Source organism: Pleurodeles waltl, chromosome 7 (assembly GCF_031143425.1).
Source record: "Pleurodeles waltl isolate 20211129_DDA chromosome 7, aPleWal1.hap1.20221129, whole genome shotgun sequence".
NCBI classification, from domain to species: domain Eukaryota; kingdom Metazoa; phylum Chordata; class Amphibia; order Caudata; family Salamandridae; genus Pleurodeles; species Pleurodeles waltl.
This window is the reverse complement of record NC_090446.1, coordinates 527,470,152-527,493,387: the sequence shown is the minus strand read 5'-3', so window position 1 is coordinate 527,493,387 and position 23,236 is coordinate 527,470,152.

The following is a 23,236-nucleotide window of genomic DNA, read 5'->3' as shown; positions in this document are numbered from 1 at the left end:
TGGTTTGCCCTGCCACACATGCACCTCCACTCTACAAAAGTATCCATCGTCATTTTCTAAAGTGGGAGGGGGCTCCCCATCTTGACAATATAATCGGGTCCCAGGGCGTCGATCTCGATGTTACCTAGACATTGCACTTAAAAAAACAAGCATGTGCTGGTGGGAGCAAGTCCTTTGAAGTCAATGTTATTGGGAAGGAATCAGATGAATACAGAAGGCACGTGATCACTTATCTCCGTATTAACAGAGGTTCTGCCCAGGGATAGCCAGTAAGTCCTGATGCAGTTTTTGATTGTAGATTATAGCATTAGAAGTGACTGATAGTGGCCTAACAGGCCCATAAGTGCATCTACCATGGTGAAAAAAATAGGAACTCGCTGCGCTCCTGCTGACTATGCCCCATGCAGCAATAACAAGGTGAAAAAAATACATTTTCATTGGGTCGACAATTGAGACTCATACTTACTTATGGCTTTTGCAAGAGTGCTGTTATCTTTTCTCAATTGGTAATCATATCCTTGTGCAGTCAGTTCATGAAAAGCATCTGGCTGCACAGTTACATGTAAGTTGCATCTAGTATTTTAAGGTAAGATGTACATCCGTGTTTCTGCAATGTAGAAGACTGTGTGTATTCAGATTCAGGTTTTGTTTACTTTTAGCAAATGTAGGTAGACAGGCAATGGCATACACATGGACAAGTCATATTTCCATTCAGGCCAGTCTTAGTTGTGTATGTTAATTATACTGGCACTAAAATTAAGATTTGCTTTTAAATGCATTAGAAATACCAAGTTACAGAGACAGTTTTTCTAGCAACATGCCTAGAATAAGTGACATGACTAGGAACAAAGGTATTGAAAATCAATAAAAACGTTGTAGGGGTGGCAAATATCTGCATTGAGCCTTTGAATCTAAACTCAGCCATATGATAGTTTGGCGGTTCTATGATGTAATGGGTCCTCTGCAGCAACATGTCTTTAACCCCATGGTCACAGGTTCAAATCCAGACGGGTTATTTAGTCTTTCATCCTTCCAGGTGTGATAAAGTGAATACCACTGACTGGGGGAAAACACATTAACATTTGAACATGGTCTCCTCGCATCCATTATATCAAGAAGTAATTTGGAACTGCATTTGTGCCTCTGCATGAACTTCACAAGCCTGCGTGTGAAGAAGATCCAGCAAATACACTTGAAGAGTGTCACATACAGTAATGTTTTTTAATTGATGCACATATTACTGGTTCCTAAGAGTTCAGGCTAATTAGTGTTTTGACTGAGCATGATAATGTAAACCATTAATGGGACAGTGTGTTCATAATGGTCCATGGGAGCTTTGCCATAAGGGCTCAGCTCTGAAACATGAATTGGGAGGGGGGGTCACAGGACAAGCAGGGCCCACTGCGCTTCAACCCTGGGGTGGAAGTTGTATGTATGTGGTGTCCTGGGGGTATGCTGTACAGTGGGTCTGCAAACTGATCCAAGTACAATCCCTTTAGCACTTGACGCTCAGTAGTAGCAATGAGGAATAGTTATGGGGAGTTGCTTGGCGTAGTTGCCGCAAGCTTACTCCTTCTCTCCTCTGGAATGACCCCCCACCTCTGGAAATGTGGCTGTTACTCAAACACTAGTTCTGGGTACACAGCAGTCCTTTAAGTGCTCTGTGCAGCACTCCTTTCCTTGGCAATAGAGGACTTGGAATTGTACAGCGAGTGGGATTTTGGTGGCCAACATTTATACAGTAAAAGCAACTGCAGGTGGGCATCCATTGCCTGCACTTTCATAACCAGTTTCAATGGTTCCCTTATGGTATCGCTTCCAGCTCTTTTCTAGACACAGCCTTTGTGCACAGTGATGCTTCTCCCGGCAGCTTGTTTCCAGCCTGAAGCACCCATACAGATGCACAAAAAGGTGCAGGCTTTCTGCACTTGCTGTTATCAGCCAAACTGAAAGAGTGCTATGAAAAGACAAAAGGCTGGGACTCACCACGGTTATAGTTGCAATGCTGATGCCTGAATTGGGATTTGTGGGTCAGTTTTAAGGAGCCTGGTACTGTTTTGTGTGAATGAGGCTTGCACAGCAGCGAGGGAAAGTTGCATGGTTGCGTGTTTCCACTGATGTAACTGTTTTATAAGGAAGATGCGGAATGAGGGGAGGAACAGGGTTTCTGTGTGCTGAGTTCAGTGAAGATATCAGTAGGAACACATGCAGTATGGTTTCAGAAAATAGGAATGTTGACAACACTTGTTTTATTGTCTTAGGGCCATATGTACAAACACATTTTCCCATAGACACAAAATGGGAAAAACCCTTTGCTACATCTGGCCCTTAATAACTGAAATTGTAAAACGTAATAGGGGAAGGTTTTTAAATATGTGTGTAATTTTTAGCTTTTCCCAGTATGTTTAGGTATGTGTTATTTGTATATGAAAATGTTGCAGAAAGGCAGAGCAGTGCTGTGCAGAGGTGAAGGCAGAGATACAGAGATTGTTTTAAATGGGAGATAGATACAGGGAACCAAGCACTAGTGCCTGTAGAAAAGTGTTGGTGATGTTTTACTTCCCATTAATTGTATGGCAGCTCTGTTAAATGGTGCCAGTAATGTGTCATTAAAAGCACAAGAGGTGTGCCGAGATGTTTAGGCTTTGTCATTATTAGTATAGGAACATTGGAAAGAAGTACTGGTGCGGGGTGCTCCTAGTTCTGCCAGTTACTAAATAACCCACTAAGGAGTGTTGCCACTCTACTTTACTATAAAGTAGTGCTGATGGCTCAGAAGACCATGGTGTCGACTATAGGGATCTGTGTATCATTCTCATGCACAATGACTTGTGTCTCGACATCATTTTCATCATTTCAAAATTAATAACATAAATGACATTGAATTCGGAAAAATTAGAGATGTGACAACCTCAAGCAGAACATCAGATTGCAGTATGTTCACCAATAAGTTGACATAGGAGCCCTTGAGGCTGTAGCTTAGCCTGTGGATGTCAGATGCTGTGTGTTAGTCCTGGCATCCGTAGGGTGGTCTTGCCCCAGACCTTTTGCCATAACCTCCTGTTTTGTTGCTGTTTCTTTTTGTTGGCCTGAGCACTATACCACTGTAGATCAGTGCTAAAGTGCATGTGCATCTCCCTTAAATCAAGGTGACATTGGTGTCCCTAATTGGCATATTTAATTTAGATGTAAGTCTCTTATGAAGTGGTATATCATATACCCAGGGCCTGTAAATTAAATGCTACTAATGGGCCTGCAGCACTGATTATGCCACCCACTTAAGTAGCTGTGTAAACAATGCTCAGGCCGGCCACTGCAGAACCTGTATGTGCAGTCTCACTGCTACCCCAACTTGGCATTTAAAACCTCTTGCCAAGCCTTAAACTCCCCTATTCTTACATATGTCACCCACAAAGTAGGCCCTATGTAGCCTACAGGGCAGGGTGCCATGTAAGTAAAACGCAGGACATATACTTTTAAGTTTTCATGTCCTAGTAATGAGAAACTCCCAAAGTCGTTTTTCATTACTGTGAGGCCTGCCCCTCTATTAGGCCAGCATTGGAAATTCCTTTTACCTTTAAGCTGTTGTTAGACCTGGCATCCTTGGCGTAGTCTCCTTCGTCCTTTTTTGCCTCTGCTTCCCATGTTTTGACTGTGTGCTGGACTCTGCTTTTGCTGTTTTTGTTACTCTGGGAACTTTAGCACTGCGGACCAGTGGGAAAGTGTAAGTGCTCCTGTGTAAAGTGTATGTGCAATTGGCTTTTCCATGATTGGCATATTTGATTTACTAGTAAGTTCCTCGTAAAGTGCACTAGAGGTGTCCAGGGCCTGTAAATCAAATGCTACTAGTGGGCCTGCAGCACTTGTTGTGCCACCAATATGAGTAGCCCTGTAAACACGGCTCAGACCTGCCACTGCAGTGTCTGTGTGTGCAGTTTTAAGCTGCCACTTTGACTTGGCAAGTGTACCCACTTGCTAGGCCTAAACCTTCCCTTTTTGTACATGTAAGGCATCCCTAAGGTAGGCCCTAGGTAGCCCATGGGTAGGGTGCAGTGTATGTTAAAGGTGGGACATGTACTGATGTGTTTTACATGTCCTAACAATGAAATACTGCTAAATTCGGTCTTCACTGTTGCAAGGCCTATCTCTCTCATAGGTTAACATGGGGGCTGTCTTTAAATAACTTTAAAGTGTAGGTTCCCTTTGAGAGCAGATAGAAATGTGGAGTTTGGGGTCTCTGAACTCGCAATTAAAAAATACATCTTTTAGTGAAGTTGGTTTTTAGATTGTTAGTTTGAAAATCCCACTTTTTTTCTCCGGTCGGGTAGGCGATGCTTAAACCATCCTGTGGCTCTCCCTGTTTGTGGATTCCCTGTCTGTGTCAGTTTGACAATTGGGCTGTTTCCATCACTCCTCTAGACAGTGACACAAAGGAAGCTGGGGTGTAGCCTGCATATCCTGATGAGCCCTCTGAGCTAGAGTGGAGGGAGGAGTGGTCACTTACACCTGAAAGGACTGTGCCTGCCCTCACACAATGCAGTCTCCAATCCCATAGTGTATATCTGGGGCCTGGCCTTGACAAGGAAGGATCTTGATTCAACTGAGACTTTCCTTTGAAGTTTGCCAACTTCAAATGCAGAAAGGGGTATAAGTATTGGACCCAAAACCCCAGAATCTTTCTGTAATCAAGAGGAACCTCTGGCAAGGAGAAGAGCTGAAGAGCTGGAGGAGGAGTACTGCCCCTTTCCTGTGTTGCTTTGCTGGCTTGACCTGCAGTTCCTGCTTCTGCTTTAAAAGAGAGAAAAGGGTGAACTTTGCTGTGTATCTTGCTTGAGAAAGTTAGAGCTTACCCCTCCTCTCAGAAGTCTCAGGGATATCAAAGACTTCAGTTTCATCTTCCTAAAGCACTGGGAACTGTGTGTTTTATGTTCAAAGAAAAAAACCACTGCAACACTGTCAACAACGCCGCTGGCCTGCACCGTGACCTGCCGACGCTGTACAGAGCCGCACTGCCTCGCTTCACACCACGACCCTGGTCTCACCGACGCCGTCATCGGACGATTTCACCGAGTCACTGCTCTCACTGCGACCTGTGGGCCCGCACTCCAGCATTGCCTTGCTCGCACCGCAGCCTGGGCATCCCGGACGCCACCGCTGCTGTTGACACCAGTGCTGCTGCCTGCACCATAGCCCGTTGGCACTGCCTGTGAGGAAGACAAAGCACCGCCCCATCCTGCACCGCAGCCCCGGACCACCGACACCAGCACCATCAAGTCCAGTGTTGTCAACAGACGTCCCTGTCTGCTTTGCAACCTGTGGACGGTGCACAGAGCCCATCCCATGCAGCACTGCCGACTTGGGCCTACCGACGACAGCGTTTTAGCAACGATGAAGCCTCTGCCTGCACCGTGACCTGGTGACACCGCACGTCACACTGCCCGCTTCACACCGCAGCCCTGGTATCACCGACGCCATTGGACGCCGTCACCAAGCCACTGCCTGCACCGTGACCTGTGAGAACCACGTCACATCGCCCCGCATTGATCCACTTCGCACCGCAGCCCTAACACCGAAATGTTTTAAAAAAATTAAAAATGACTTTGACTACCTCCCAAAAACTGCCCCTTCCCCTAAGCCCTCTGACACCACCCTGTCCTTAACAATTCCCCCCTCTGCCACCCACACCCGTCCCAGCTCCACTTACCCAGCCGCCGTGTTCCTCTCCCAGCTGTTCCCACTGTGTGCCTGAACAACACATATGCATGGTGCCTTAACCACGCATTGGTTCAGGCACATGAGTGGTTCAGGCAAGCGTGGTAATTCTTGCATGGTTATGGCCTGCGTGGTTCCGGATGGTTAGTAAAGGCCCGATTCCTATATAAGAAGTGTAGGATGGCTGATAGTGGGTTCCATAATCAGGGGACTGCTTTGTAGAGACTTGGGATGTGTCATCTCCCAATCCCAGAACTTTAGTGAACAATTGTTGGTCTGGCTTAGAGTCTGAGATCAGATTGCAGTTGTTTAATTGGATGTTGTTCATTGATTGTGTGTTGTAAAGTAAGTAACCTATCCCGAGCAATTGTTAGTGGGGAGTGAGGACAGTCGGAGAGCAGAAATCAAAGGCAGATGCATTAGATGAGTAAAGCCCATCTTCCTTCTCTAGGAGATAGACTAGAGACTTCAGAGGGTTGGAGAGGGCAGAGAAGGTAGTGGGTTGAACGGTTGGTGAGGGAGGTGAGACAAGAGGTGTTAAAAGGTAAGGAGTACATAGAATTTCCAGCGTTGGAAGATGAGCGCAGTAGGGTAGAGAGGTTTGGTCTTGGAGGAGTTGGGAATGGTGGAAAGGAGTAGCAATGGAGAGGCACGCCTGCTTGTGTTTGTTATATTAGGTAAGGGAATGGTGTGGCTCATATTGGGGAAGAAGGGCTGATGGAATCTGAAGATCTTTTAGCTTTTTAGTGGTTTTCATTCACTATATATTTCAACCTGAGATATCCATAAGTGATTAAGTGAGTCAGGTGGAAACAAGTGCCTGATCTACTCCTGGAGGGCTTGAGGGCACTTCTTGGTTATGCCACCATATTGGGAGGTGATCTAATGCTGAAGGATGTGAAACCAGGAAGCCCATTTAAAGCAGTAATGTGGGGTGTGTGCACAGCGGTTTGCCATGCCGTGCCAAAGGCCAGGCCATCTGCCTCCTTCCGCAACTGGATGACGACTTGCGATCAGAAACGCTGCTTCTTAAGAATTAAAGAAGATGCACCTGTTGAGCTAGTTTTTAGCTATTCACATAAGGAGCTATGCGGACCTTGATGAAGGATGTATTATTACTGTAAACCAGCTTGGGTTATCAGCACAGTTCAGTAACCATGATACTACCCTGCATTTAAGGCTGAGGGGCAGCAGTGGAGCTGACTGCCTCTCGCAAAAAATTAGATCAAGGACTACACGCATAGAATGAATGTGTAGGAAAGCACCCTTTTTGGCATGGTTAGCCCCCAACTTTTTGCCTGGTATCTGATGTAGTCTTGACTGAAAGTGAACTAGGTTCCTGCTAACCAGGTCCCCAGTGCCAGATATCTTTCTTCTAAAACTGCACAGTTGTTTCCCCCAAATGGCAAAACCTTTAGCACCCTCTGTAAGTCCCTAGTAAATGGTACTCCTGGTACCTGGGGCCTTGGGTACTAAGGATGGTCCCAAAGGGTTGCAGCGCAACTTGTGCCCCCCTAAGGGACACCTCACCAAGCACATGACAGGTTGCCATTGTAGGCTGCGTGTCTTGGCACAGATAAAATTGAAAACACAACAAGGCCCACAGCCTGTGAGCCGTGTCCTCTAACAATGCATATAATATATGTAAGTCACCCCTCTAGCAGGCCTTACAACCCTAAGGAAGGGTGCATTATATTACATCTGGAGGCATATCTGCATAAGCAGATATGCCCCTGCTATGTCTTTGTCGATTCTCAGACACAGTAAGTGACCAGGGAAGTCATTTTAAATACATGTGCTGGAGAGTGGTCACTTCGAGTTCCCCAACTACATGATGGCTTCACTGAAGACAGGGATGTTTGGTATCAAACATCTCGTATTGGTGAACTCCCTAAAAGCCTACCAGCTACTAGTGTGTTAAATGACTGGCCCTGAGCAGTTCAGCCACCTTCTACACTTTTCTGACCCCCTAAGGTAAGAGCCAGTGCTCTTATGGGCCAGAGACAAAAGCCTGCACTGGGCCAGGGTCTTGGCACCTCGTTCAGGCAGGATGGACATTCCAGGGCAGGAAGCTTCAGAGGCCTAGCTACCCTTGTAATGCGACCCAGGTCTCACCAAATGACGGAGGCAATTGACCTGACCTCACTTTTAGTGGCAATGCAGGCATGACAATTAGGCAGATTAGGAGGTGTGCCAGCTTCATGCCAGTCCCACCCCTAAGGTGAATGAGCTGAAGTGGACACCACTTTTTAAATTCCTCATCTTGGTTTGGAAGAAATTAGGCCTATAGGGTTAGGGTTATGCCCACTACACAAAATAACTGGTCATAGAAAGGGTGTAGTCACCCTAAAGGTGGGCAACCTATTGGCTGCCACCTAGCACTCCCTGTAACACCCCTAAATTGAGTATTTAGGTGGCATCCCAGAACTCGGATTCTGATGACCTAAGAAGAAAAGGACAAAGATGAGATGGACCCGCGGAAGAGGAGAAGAAGAAGGAGCTGACCTGGTACGAACCTCGCCAGCCTATCTGCACTCCTCGACGACTCTGCACCAAAAGACACCTCATTCTGCATGTGAACCTCCAGAAACCTAAGAGAATGGCCTGCCTTCAAAATAGACTCAAGTCTCCTGTGAGCAGTGGACCTGCTGTCCAACCAACTTTAAAGTCACCACTTCACCCGCCATCACCGACCTGAATGGGAGTGAACCTCCACTGCCAGCAAGGTCCCCCAGCTGTCCAGAGTCCAAGTCCATTGTGGTTTCACCCCTCCTAGAATCCCTGATGTCGCCTGTAGCCCCCTGTCCCGCAACCTCTGTGGTGAGAGAACCCCGACACCTAAAGCTACCACTGCACTCGTTGCTGCCGGCCCAAGTTGAAGTGGACCCCTGGTGTCAATGATGTCCCCTGGTTCTCCGAAGCCTGGACTCCACGCAATGCCTGCAGCCTCAGACAACAGGAACCCCCAACCGCGAGTGCTCCTGGACAAGGAAACCCGAGCCACAGGTCACCTCTGCATCCGTCGCACCTAGGCCTTGGGGAAGAGGACCAAAGGTGCACCTATGTCCCTGAGCACCCCAGGTTTGCGACCTATCTGTTGGTTGTCCCCAACTGACCCCCCGACTGTTGGCTGTCCCAACTGACTTTAAGCAGCCTTAATCCACTGAGACCAATCCCCATTGAAATAAATTGGGCACTCAACGCATACTGCACCTCCGGACCTGGCCACCCCTGTGCTGCCTGGAGTGACCTGTTGGTGTGGTCCTGTCCCTAGCCTAGTACTCACCTTGAATCTTCAAGATTGGTTCTGTGAGTCATCGCCCCGTGCTTGTTTGCTGAATGTGTTTTCCTCCCGTAGGCTAACACTGAAGAACTCTGAAATTGCAATGTGTCCAGTTTTGCAAGATAAAAGTATTTATACTTAAAAATGTACTTACCATAACAAAGTTCTTGGGTTTAATGTATATATATAAAAAAGTGTTCTTTTTCTAAATTGGTCTTGAATTTATGCTTTGAGTGTGTGTCTCATTTATTGCCACTGTGAGGCTCTAATAGGCCTAACCGCTCACCCACACTACCACAGAATAGAGCAGTAGTCCTAGTTACATTTGCCTCTGCAAAACAATTAGGGATCCACTGGACTCTCTGCACTGTGTAATTCTTTTTAGTACACCATATAGAGAGCCAGCTTCATACATTGGTGGAACATTGGTGGGGTCTTTAACTTTGCATTTGCTGATACCACTTAGTCGAAAAGTGACTACACAACTAAAATACAAAAATTGCCTTTAGATAAATTGCATTTTTGAATTGGTTATTTTTTTCCAAATTCTTAGAAAGTAACTGTTAGGGCCCTGGTTAGGCTAACAATTTAAAAATCTTAAAAACGTACTTTAGTTAGGACTGTAAAATCTGTGTTAGAACTTTTCTTCTAGCTCCAAAAAGGTCCCAACTTTAGTGAAACAATGAGTGCCTTAGAGGGTGTGTATAAGGAGCTCCACCTTACTCCTTACCACTAGCTTTCTCATAAGCAGTTAAGAGCTCTCTGCAAACTTAAAACAGGCTCAACCCCTACCACTGTAAAGCTCCCAGAGCTGTTGACAGAGTATGAGCAGGCTCATCCCACTGATGGAGCCACTGACCCTCATGACCAGAGCAGACTGAGTGGGAAGGAAGAGCTGGAACCTCGATCACTTGAAAGAGAGGAACCTGCACTGTGACCCAGGGTGCCTAGAGCAATCCCCTCTAGTGAGGATGGCTCAGGTCCCTCAAGGTCCAGTGAAGAACTCTCGGAAGAAGAGATTCTTTTAGAAAGATTGGCTAAAAGAATTGCCCTGGAGGACAGGATACTAGCCATAGAAATGGAAAGAGCAAAAATGGGTTTAGCACCCATGAATGATGGCAGCAACTTTATAACTAGGGACAGAGTATAGTACTCTGATCCTAAAATCTCCAAAGGAATTGTCCCCAAAATATGAGGATTGTGATGATATCAACAAGTGGTTCACAGCCTTTGAGAGGGCCTGGTTTTCCAGAAAGTTTAACAAACAACACTGAGACTCTCTCCTTTGGGAAATGTTCTCAGGAAAATGCAGGGATAGACTCCTGACACTGAATGAGGCAAATGCTAGGTCCTATAACCTCATGAAGGACACTCTGATTGAGGGCTTTGGGCTTACTCCTAAAGAGTGCAGAATCACATTCAGGGAGACTCGAGAAACCCATAGTCAGTCCTGGGTAGATTTTGTAGACTTTTCAGTAAAGACACTAGGTGGCTGGTTAAAAGGTAACAATGTGCATGATTATGAAGGGCTTTACAATTTACTAATGAAAGAGCATATGTTGAGTAATTCTGTGCAGGAAAAGTTACATTAGTACTTGGTAGACCTAGGTCCACTTTCTCATCAAGAGTTGAGGAAGAAGGCAGACCACTGGGTCAAAACAAGGGTGGCCAAGAATTCCCATGGTGGGGAGACCACAATAAGTAGGCCAAAAGCCCCCCAAGGGAAAGAGAGTAACCTAAACAAAGACAAAAACAAACAAAAACAAGGAGTCTTCTAAAGGCCCCCCAAAGCCTGCACAGGAAGGTGGGTCCCGAGACTGTTCTCAACCCAAGGGTGGGTACAAGGGAAAAATTGGGATCCCAGAAAGGCTTGGTGCCATAACTGCAAAAGTAATGGGCACCAAACTGGAGATCTTACATGTTCCAACAAAAAATAATGGGGGTTATTCTAACTTTGGAGGAGGTGTTAATCCGTCCCAAAAGTGACGGAAAAGTGACGGATTTACCACCAGCCGTATTACGAGTCCGTTATATCCTATGGAACTCGTAATACGGCTGGTGGTATATCCGTCACTTTACCGTCACTTTTGGGACGGATTAACACTCCTCCAAAGTTAGAATAACCCCCAATGTCTCTAGTGCACCTGCAGTAAATGCAGTGGTATGTCTTTAGATAGGATTTTAGGTAGGCCCTGACCATGTCAGTGAGCCTACGTAGGCAACTTTAGTCTCAGAGGGTGGGGTGGATGTAGCTGCCCTGGCTGTCTGGCCCAGTAATCTGGAGAGATACAGACAACAGCCTCATATTAATGGGATTCAAGTTGAAGCACTGAGAGACACTGGAGCCAGTGTCACCATGAGCAACTGGTGTCCTCAGAACAGTTTCTGACTGGTGAGACATACACAGTCCTCAACGCTGACAATCAGGCTAAGGTACATCCCATGGCAATAGTATCCTTAGAATGAGGAGGGGTTACTGGCCAGAACAAGATGGTGGTATCTCCTGCAATCCCTGTGCAATGTCTGCCAGGAAATAATCTGGAGTCCTAAGCATGGGCTGAGATTGAAAGAATGAACCTTGCAGCTATACTGGGTATCGCTGAATTGGTCTGTGTAAAACCAAGAGCACAAAGCAAGGCCCAGGGTGAAAAAGTAGAGTTGGAGTCTAGAATTTTGGCCCAACCTAACAAGAGGAAAGGCAAAATGTTTGGGAAGACAGCTTCCAATCAGATACCAGACCAGGTCCCCACTCCTCAGAGAGACGACCTGACAGCCTCAGAGGGACTGAGCCGCAAGAGCTTGGTCCTTACACAGCAGAGCTCTTAGGACCAGGGGGACCCTCTATGGAGGGTATGTGGCAGGGACAGAGGACCAGTCCCACTCTTAAAGTCTTAAAGGCCTTATACAGCAGGCTGCTGATCAGGAAAAGGGAGATATCAGTGGCTACAAAGGATGTATTGGGAGGAGGGACTCCTATTCACTGAGCCCAGAGTCCCCAAACCTGGTGCCACTAGGTGAGTGGTAGTATCTCAGCAGTTTAGAGGGTTTCTCCTCACTTTGGTCCATGATGTCCCCCTAGATGGGCATCTTGGTCAGGCAAAAACATGGAGTAGGTTGTTAAACCACTTCTAATGGCCAGTTATGTCCCAGAAGGTGAAGGAGTTCTATAACTCCTGTGCCACCTTTCTAGCCAATGGCAAGGCAGGTGGCCTTCCAAAGGCCCCCTTAATTCAATTTCCAGGGGTTGGGTTTCCCTTTGAAATGGCAGGGATTGACATTGTCCATCCCCTTGACCCCCCAACAGCATCATGGAACAGATTTATACTCAATGTAGTAGATTATGCAACTAGGTACCCTGAAACAATTCCTCTGAGGACCACTACTGCCCCTGCGGTAGCTAGGGTCCCTCATTCGTGTATTCACCAGAGTGGACTTTCCAAAGAAGGTGGTGTCAGTCAGAGTACAAACTTCATGTCTGGATACCTGAACTGCATGTGGGCTGAATTTGGTGTGACCTATAAGTTCACTACCCCATTACACCCCCAAACCAATGGCCTTGTTGAGAGATTCAACAAGAGATCGAAAGGTATGATTGGTGGACTCCCTGAAAAAACTTGAATGGAGATGGGATGTCTTACTCAAATGCCTGCTTTTTGCTTACAAGAAAGTGCCATAGAAGGGAGTAAGTTTTCTCCCTTTCAGCTTTTGTATGGGCATCCGGTAAGGGGAACACTTTGCTTTGTGAAGGAGAGATGGGAGAGACCTCTCAGAGAACCTAAGCAAGACATTGTGGACTATGTGCTTGGCCTTCGTTCCAGGATGGCTGAGTACACGGAAATGCTTCCAAAAATCTTTAGGCCAGCCAAGAGCTCCAGAAGCTCTGGTATGACCAAAAGGCTGCACTGGTGGAGTTCTGACCAGGATGGAAGGTGTGGGTGTTGGAGCCTGTGGCTCATGGGGCCATCCAGGACAAATTGAGTGGACCCTAACCCATACTAGAAAGAAAAGGGCAAGTCACCTACCTGGTGGACTTCAGTTCTTGCAGAATCCCGGAAAGGGTTATCAATGTAAATCGTCTTAAACCCTATTGTGACAGAGCTGAGATGACCATGGTCACTGATGAGGGACAAGAAGCAGAGAGTGAACGTCTCCCTCATCTCCTTTCCAGCAACTTCAAAGGATGACTCAGTTGAGGAAGTGGTCTTTTCAGACACCCTCACTGACCAACAGCAGGTTGACTGTAAGCAAGTCTTGCAGCAGTATGTTGAGCTCCTCTTCTTGGCCCCTAGTCAGACAACGTGGTACACACATGATGTGGACTCTGAGGGCAGCTTACGTGTCAAAAACAACATTTACAGACAGGCTGACCATATCAACAAGAGCATCAAAAGTGAGGTCAGCAAGATGCTGGAATTGGGAATGATTGAGCACTCTGAAAGTCCCTGGGCCAGCCAAGCGATTTTAGTCCCCAAGCTTCATTCCCAGGGTGGAAAGAAAGAAATTACATTTTGTGTGGACTATATCGGTCTCAGTGCTGTGACAAAAACTGATGCTCACCTCATTCCTAGCACTGATGAGCTAATTGACAGGTAAGGGACAGCCAAATATCTCAGTGCTTTTGATCTCATATCAGGGTACTGGAGGATAGGTCTGACCCTTAGAGAAAAGGAGAAATCTGCATTTTTCACTCCTGATGGGCATTATCAGTTCAATGGTAGGCCCTCTGGACCTTCCAAAGGGTAGCAAACAAAGTTCTGGCTGGGTTAGAAGACTTTAATGCAGCATATCTGAATGATATTGCTGTCTTTAGCCCTACCTGTCAGGGCCACCCAATCCACCTAATCCACCTTAGTGGACACAAAGTTCAACCACTGCAAGCCAAGATCCAGACCATTCTGGACTGGGTAGCTCCAAGAACCCAGACTCAAGTCAGGGCATTGCTTGACTGGATTCTATAGGAGGTTTGTGAAAGGGTATGGCTCCATTGTGGCCCCTCTCACAAAACTGACCTCCAAGAAAATGCCAAAGAAAGTAACTGGACAGTGAGCTGTCAAAAGATCTTTGATAACCTGAAAGAAGCAATGTGCTCAGCACGTGTTCTCAAAGCTCCAGATTGCACCAAGCATTTATAGTGCAGATAGATGCCTCTGAACATGGGATAGGAGCTGTCCTGTCCCAAATCAGCGATGATGGCTAGACCAACCTGTTGCTTTCATTAGCAGGAGGTACTCTCCAGAAGGTAGCACTGGAGTGCCATTGAGAGGGAAGCTTTCACCGTGGTTTGGTCCCTGAACAAGTTGAGGACAAACTTGTTTGGCTCTCACTTCCTTGTTTAAAGTGACCACAGGCCTCTCAGATGATTCATGCAGATGAAAGGTGAAAATCCCAAACTGTTAAGGTGGTCCATCTCCCTACAGGGAATGGACTTCACAGTGTAGCATAGACCTGGGGCTGACCATGCCAATGCAGATACCCTTTCTAGGTTCTTCCACATAGAAGATGAGGATTAGACTCTCTGGGGTAAGGTTAGTTTGATCCTCTTTCATTTGAGGTGGGGGGTCATGCAGGAAAGCACCCTTTTTGGCATTGCTAGCCCCCACTTTGAGCCTGGTTTCTGATGTGGCTTTGACTGTTAGTGCATTGGGTCCCTGCTAACCAGGACTCCAGTGCCAGATATATTTCCCCAAAACTGCACAATTGTTTTTCAGAATTGGCACACTCTTTAACACCCACTATAAGTCCCTAGTAAATGGTATACCTGGTATCTAGGGCCTGGGGTACTAAGGTAGCTCTCTGAGGGCTGCAGCACCAGTTGTGCCACCCCCAGGGAACCTACATCATACCCAAGCCATTGCAGGCTGTGCGTGTTGGTGGAGACTAAATTGAAAACACGACCTGTCACACATCCCTGTGAGCCAGACCCCTTATCACTGCATGTGCCATGTCTAAGTCACTCCTAAGGCAGGGTGCATCAAGGCACATGTGAAGGCATGTACACAAGCAGATATGCCCTTGCTATGTCTCTGTCAATTCTGTGACCTAGTAAGTGAACAAGGAAAGTCATTTTAAATGCATGTGCTGGATACTGGTCAGTACACGTTTCCCAGCTACATGATGGTTTCGCTGAATCTTGGAATGTTTGGTATCAAACATCTCAGAATAATAAACCCTCATTGATCCCAGTGATGGAGTTATTGATACATGCACACAGAGGGCACCTTAGCGGTGCACCTTTAAAACCTACCAGCTACTAGTGTGCTGACTGGCTGGTCCTGACCAGTTCAGCCACCACAGACACATTTCTGGCCTCCCCAGGTGAGAGCCTGTGCTCTCGAGAGACTGAGACAAAAGTCTGCACTGGGGGGAGCTGTTACAACCTCACCCAGGCAGGATGGACTTTCCAGGGCGGGGTGCTTCAAAGGCCTAACCACCTTTGTAATGATACCCAGGTCTCTCCAGATGGTGATGACCGACCCGCTTGTTCTGAATTCACTTTTGGCAGCAGCACAGGTGGGAAAATTAGGCAAATTAGGAGGTGTGCCTACTTCATGCCAGTCCCTCCACAAAGGTGGAGAGCTGAAGTGGACACTACTTTTTAAATTCCCCCGTCTTGTTTGGAAGGAATTTGGCCACTACGGTTAGGGTTGTGGCCACTTCCCAGCAGAAGTGGTCATAGAAATGGTGTAATCGCCCTAAAACTGGGCAGCCCATTGGCTACCACCTGACATTCCCTGTAACAACCCTAAATTGAGTATTTAGGTGGCACCCCTGATCCTTAGAACTCACATCCCGACTACCTACGAAGCAAAGGACAAAGAAGAGGTGCCACTGCAGAAGAGGAAAAGAAGAAGCAGCTGACTTGGAACCAGCCCATCCTGCCTTCCTGCTGACCTTGACAGACACTGCCTAAAAGACAACTCGTCCTGCAGTTGAGCCTCCAAGAAACCCAGGAGGACTGCCTGCCTCTTACAAAGACTCAGACTCCTATGAGCAGTGGTACTTCTCTGCAACAAAATTTCAAGGAAGGCTTATGCAGCCTCTGGAACAGCAAGGACCTAACACCCGAATTGGCCTCTGCACCCGATGACCAGGACCTGAGGTGAAGTCAACCAACTGTGCCAGCCCAGTTCCCCAGCTGTCTAGAGTCGGAGTTCGTGAGTGCACGCGGTCGAGAAAACCCGACACCTAAAGGCACCCCTGCATCTGTCGCCCCTGGGCACTGGAGAAGAAGACCAAAGGTGCACCTATGTCCCCAAGCACCCCAAGTCTACAACCTACCTGCTTGTTGGCCCTGACCGGCTTCCTAGCCAGAGCCTTTAGCCTGTTTGTTACGAGGACCAACTCCCATAGAGAACCATTGGGCACCAGATGCCTTACTGCACCCCTGTACCTGGCTGCCCCAATGGTGACCGGTGTAACCCCTTGGTGTGGTTCTGATCATTGCCCAGTATGTACCTTTTCTTCCTGAGGTCGACCTCATAAGTTGTTGTTAACGCTGTGTTTGCTGAACATAGTTCTCCTCCATAGGATAACACTGAGCGAACTCTGAAAATTGCGGAGTATTGATTTCTGAAACTGCAAAGTATTTATGCTTAACACCTGATTACGAAGTTCTTGGGTTTTAAACATATATAAAAAGAATTATTTTAATTGGTCACAGATTTATTTTTTGTGTGAGTGTCTCATTAATTGCCTCTGTGAGTACAACAAATGCTTAGAAGCACCTCTAATAAGCCTAACTGGTCGCCCACATTACCACAAAATAGAGCATTAGTCCTATCTACTTTTGCCTCTGCGAAACAATTAGGGATCCACTGGACTCTCTGCATGGGGTACTTCTTTTTAGTGTACCATACAGAGAGCCAGCTTCCTACAGGAACACATAAGTTAACATAGCTTCAAAAAGGCGCAAACTGCATTTCTGAGTATTTCCATTCCCACCTCTAAACAATTACGATTTTCTATTGATACAAGTGAATTTATTAAAGATGTTTGAAAGTATGACATACAAATACAATTAAACACATATGACAAAAAATAGATGACGTTTGTACTAGCAAATGTGATCACATGCTATTTGGAACATAAAATGTTTGTGAGGACAGGGCAGAGCATACATGCCAACAGACCCGATTCAGGTGGGAGACTACTGATTTTTTAAGCCAAAAATTACTTTATTTTGGCCTTCTCCCCCCTGAAATTGCCTCTGCTCCTATGGAAGTCAAAGGAGGAAATACATTCTCCCGATTAAGTGTTAAATTTCCTGCTTTCCTCTTCCAAAAATGTTGGCATGTATGGTCGAGGCAAAACTTTGTGAAGACGTGATGGGGACCAGGAGAAAGAAGCTTGAAGCCCGCAAGAAACTAAATAAATCCTGCATGATCTGGCATGAGAAAGCTGTGTCCAGCCCAGTTTTCTACTTACAGACACTTCTGATGGGTGGCTGTGCCATCCAACGTGAGAGGCAGTCAAACAACTAGAATGTAGAAATAGTCTGCAGCAACAGAAAATAAACTAAAGAAGGACTACAAAACACATTTGGAGGAAACCCCCTGTTCACTGTTTAGAAAGGCTGTTTTACCAATTTTCGTTATTGTTTACCGCATTTTCACATATTTTCTCTAACATTTCCAACCTTATTGTGCAAGTCAGAAAAATATAAATATTCATATCTTTTCTGGTTCCTCGTTCCTCCTCAAATTTCAAAATAATAGAGAATGTTAGGTGTCATGGAATCTAAAGCCATAAATTCAATAACCTCCCTTCCAATATCCTTAGCACAGCTTAGACGTGCCCCTATAGAGTGAAATGAATTAACTTATTAAAAATTATTGAGAAGCTTTAGATGGCTTACATTTTAGAGCAAAACGAAAAAGAGCACTACTAATCAATATTTTAGGAAACGAAGGCCAGCACATATTCAAATTCCTACCATTAGCACTTGGACTCAATGGTGTTAAAATCACAGTTGTTCGTGAGGAAGCAAAAAAAAGAGTAGAGACACACTTCGGCGAAGCTGTCAACATAGTTATGCAAAGACAGACGTTTTATAAGCAGCTACAAGGAAGCCACAAAATAATAGATCAGTTTGTGGCGACGCTTAGAGAATGAGCATTAAGGTGTAATTTTGAGAATATGACTGCCCAAATGATCAGCTAAGTGCAGAGCAAAGGAAAAATATAAAAGGGAGATTATGGGCAGCAAGTAACCTGACGATACAGCATAGTAGACGAATCTGACTTTTGCATGAAGAAAATGGAACAGTTACAGATAAGAAAACAATGTGATGTCAGTGCTGTGTAAAAAAGAAGTTAGCAAGAACTCCAAAGGAAATTAGATCGAAAGGAAAAAGCGTGACAGAAAAATTGGGGACAAGATATACCAATTTACAAAACAGAATGACTTTCAACGCATGTCAAAGTTGCGGCGCCGCATCGCATGCGATAACTCTATGTTATTTTGCCAGAGATTATTATTATATTATTTTGTTTTTTATAGAGCATACGACTACCCAGAAGAGTATCCTGGTGCTAAAGTCCAAAGTCCATGGTCAGAAACAGAGAGATCTTAGAATGCCTGCTTAAACAGACATATTTTTAAGCTCCGTTTAAAGGCGCACTCATCTTTAATGGCATGTTAATTTTGGGGAAGAGCATTCCAACCCTTAGGGACCAAAGCAGAGAAGGAGGAACTCCCCCCATTTCTTCAGCTTATTTTTAAGCAATGCGTCCAAAAGTGCATCCGAAGAGCTCAAAACTCTAGAGGGGGTATACTGGCTTAATCTGTAGACAACAGACTGAGAGATACAGATTTTTTTCAAGTGTGATAAATGAAGGCACTTAACAAAACTGTGCAGAGACATAAGCAAAGTACAGGTGGCAAGTGTAGAAGAGGAATTAAAAGATATAGACTATTGTGTAAAGAAAATGTAGAGAGTTTGAGATAGGTGGCAAACACATTGACTTAATTGTGGATCCAGGGTCTTTGTACACAACACCGTATAAAGAGAAGTACATTAAGTCCCAGTGGCATGTGCCCAAAAGGGTATTAGGTGGGGTAGAAATCAATATACTCAGCTATATGGTATCCACTAAGTTGAAAGAGTGAAAGGCATTAAGGAACATCTATGTGGCAAGAAATGGTCCAGCCATTTTAGGATGGGCACAACAATGCGACTAAGGGCCTGATTACAATCTTGGTTGATGGAATACTCCGTCACAAATGTGACAGGTATTCTGTCTGCCGTATTATGATCTCCATAGCACATAATGGAATCATAATAAGGGGGATGGGATATCCATCACTTTTGTGATGGAGAAACCCCGTCCGCCAAGATCATAATCAGGCCCTTAGACTCCAGGTCCACTGAGTAAGTCCTACTGGTGCAAGATTCTAGATCCATAGGGACAATATTAGAACATTTCGGTGAAGTTTTTCAAGAGAAGATTGGTACCTTAAAAGGATATTACCTTAGAGCAGATTGAGGAAAGGTGCTATGCCAGTCTGACATAATGTAATGGAAGCTCCCATTGTGTTAAGTGATGAAGTCAAACCATTGCTGGCTTAAATGAAGAGAGAAGGGACTATGGAAGAGATTTAAGCCTCTGAATGTTGTTCACCAGTAACTATAACCAAAAAAAGCTAACAGTCATTTGAGATTTTGTGTTGACCTCAGAAGTTTCAATCATAACATAGTGATGGAAAGTTTTCCACTGCCCAACATAAATGAGATTATACTGTTTTACCGCATTTAGATCTTAAATCTGCATTTCAGCAAATAAGGCTACACCCACAATTCAAAGCTTTAGCAGCATTTCTCACAATGATCCAGACATCCCTTGGTTTGGGCTCTGCATTTTCCAACACATGATTAACAATTTATTCAAGCATATACCCAAAATGTGTTTTATTTTAGGACAACATTTTGCTATTTGGGGCAACAATAGATAAAGACAGCTGTGTGCTGCCAAAAGAATGATAAATTGTGAGAAATGCTGGTTGGGCGTTGCGCAAAGACAATTAATGTTAAAATAAATGGTATAGTTAGTATACATGATTTCTGCTAAAGGAGTCGGGCCAAAGGAACAACTGGTGAAATAAATTAAGATAGCACCATCACCACAATCAAGGTATCAGTTTGGCTCCTTCATTAGGTTGAACAGTATTACTTTACTTTTTTGGTTAACGTTGTAGGAAGAAAGAGTTTTCATGGGTAGAAAGGTAAGTAAACGATTTCTGGAGGATTAAACATAAAATTGCTAAAGCTAATATTTTAACACATTTTAACATGAATGCCTTAAGTCTTAAGTGTGTTGACTGTGGAAGTGAGTGCACATTGTGTGGGTGCTGTATTTTCATAGGTCTGGGAAGGAATAGAAAAGTCAGCATCGTTTGCATCAAGATCAGTAAATACAGTGGAACACAATTACTTGTCATAGAGGCAGAGGTTCTAGCTGCAGTTTGAAGTGTGGAATATTTTTGTACCCATTTGTGGGGGGTACAGATCAAACTGAGTACTGATCATAGGCTATTACTGCCAGGAGGGGCTGCCAAAGGTTCAACAAGATTAACTAGATTTGCCTCTACATTTCAAGAGTTTTGCTACAAAGTAAAACATGTGCCATGATGGAAAAATATCGAAGCAGATTGCTTGTCTTGATTACCACTGAGTTGGGAGAATACAGATCCTAAATCAGTGAGAGAAGAATCGTCAGAATGTTTTGTTACAATTGCGGAGGATGTGTTGGAAGAATAAGAGGGAGCAACGTTTCACAGTAAATGGGAACAAGAAGCCCAAGGTGATGACATTTTAGAAGAATTGAAGAAATGTTTAAGGGCAGGATGAAGAGAGGGGAAGATTTAGCTCCATTCTCAAGAATATCAATCCACTCTGCGGTTGGTGAGTTATGAAAAATTACAGGATGAATTATATTTAACTGGGTCAGGTGATTTGGAATTTAGAGACAGGATGTGTGTTCCTCTGGGAAAACATTTATTGAATTGGGGTCGCGCGTTTGCACAAACTAAAGAAGGACTGCTGCCTGGTGCCTGGAATCCTGGGGGCGGGGCTAAGACCCCTTTAAATCTACAGAGCGCGCCCGCTTGCGGGACGCGCCTGGGCAAAGCCCGGGCCAAGGGCGGGCCCGTCCTTTGCACATCAGTGCCCAGAAGAGGCTGGGCTGGGCCACACCCCTTGGTTTTCTTATTTTTCTCTGTGCTTTATAGGGGTGTAGTGGGAGCCTTTTGTCTTTTCTTCATTCCCTTTTCTAAGCATGGGGAAGCGTAAGGCGCGCACCAGTCCTGATCCTGCAGTAGTTAAATCTAAAACCTTAAAACTCAATAGAGTAACGCAAGTCCATTCAAATTGCGTTTCTAGAGAAATCGACAACTTAATTGAGGAAGTGGAATCTATTCTTAAGGAAAAGGAGGGTAACGCCTGTAAGAGACTGAAACCTAGGACTTTACTTCCGTTTTTAACAACAGGCCCCAACATTTCTACCGATGCCCAGTCTTTGAAAACTTCTGCGCAAGTTCCTGCCTCATCTAGACAGTTGTGTTTGCTTAAATCCCCACCTCCACCTGGTTTAGTGGATAATTTGGATGCTACTTCTCTTGATCCTATCCTTAGTGACATCCCTTGTGTTAATCGTTTTTCCATTTTCGACCGCTCTGATTTGATGGGTGATAAACAATCTTTGATTTCTCCACCTCTCATCACTTTCTGCGATCCTCCAGGAGAAGATGTGTTAACAATAGTCTCTAGTTTAAAATGAGAAGTTGGGAAGCTGAAGGGTCTATTGTTTGAGGTTCTCAAACTTCTCAAAAAAACGGACTCATCCCCTCAGTGTACTTCGATTCCAGTGCCAGCACAATCTTCCTGTCCTCTGGATCCGGTTGCACTGCCAGTTATTTCTTCATCGCTTGGGGATCTTAACAAGGGCCCTTCCAATAAGCCATTTCATGGGAAACACTTGTCCACTTCGGCAGTACATTCGACATCTTCTTTTTCTAACTCTGACCAAATTGTGGCCCATTCCACTCATGTGTCTAATTCAAACTGTATCTATTTGTGCAATGTCCCTCCTCTCACATCTCATACCAGAGAAGATACTTCCTCTCTTATTAACAAGGTGTCATATTGGATCCGCTACACCAGGGGCTGTGCCTCTATTATTCATTCTGATATTGTCTTTGCTTCTCGTGTGCGTAGCTGTCCCGGTGGACGAGACACCATTCAAATTAACCTTCTTAATTCTGAGCTAGTTAGGGGGCTTTTGCAGATGGAAGCCCGCAACATGTTAAGAACTGACTTGGATATATACTTTAGAAAATGTTTGCCTGTTACTGGCCATAAGATCTTGCCCGCTCATTCTTTTAGGTCTAAGAAAAAATCTTGTAACTTTCCAGTTTCCGTTGATAAGTCTGGTTTGTTGCCTTTTCCTGTCGATGGGGCTGCTTTGGTCCACAATCCCAAAGGTACTGATACTCAGGACCCTGCTTTTTTAGGGGACACATCTGATGTGGCTTGACTACGTTTTTCTAATTCCTGTAAATCCAGTGTTCCACACGTGCCACCTCAAAGATCTTTAATCAGCCTAGGCGGTCCCATTTCAAGTGCTTCATTCTGTATTCCTACAGCAATTTCTAATCCAGTTATGGACGTTGATTCTGGCACGCTTACTTGTAGCACTCCATCTTCTTCAGGGAATTTATTGTCCTGGAACGTGTCAGGTATCAAGAGCAAATTGCTTGACTCGGAGTGGGGGGCTTATGTTGAATCTTATTCCATCTGCATGTTTCAGGAAACTTGGGCAACGGATGGTGTGTATAGGCAAGGTTACCGTTCGTTTACAAAAAAGGCAATTCAATCCCCTAGGGGAAGGGCGGTCGGGGGCCTATGTACATGGGTCAAGCTGTCTGAGATGGGTAGGGTAAAGGAAATTGCTGTTGAGTCCTGTGACATTTTAGCCATAGCAATACAGCCAAGATCTGGTACCCCTGTGTTATGCATTAATATCTATAACCGACCAGGCTCTTCTCATCAACAGTCTGATACTATCCATCTTTGCATAATTTTTTATCAGAATTTCATTCTAAATATCGTGTCATCATTGCAGGCGATCTTAATGTCCAAATTGAACTTGGCTCAGCCTTTGTTGAGTCCACTCAGGCTGAAGACGAAGTGTGGAATGTTCCCCCGCTTCAATCTCAATATATGCCACGTATTCCTTCCCCTAGGGC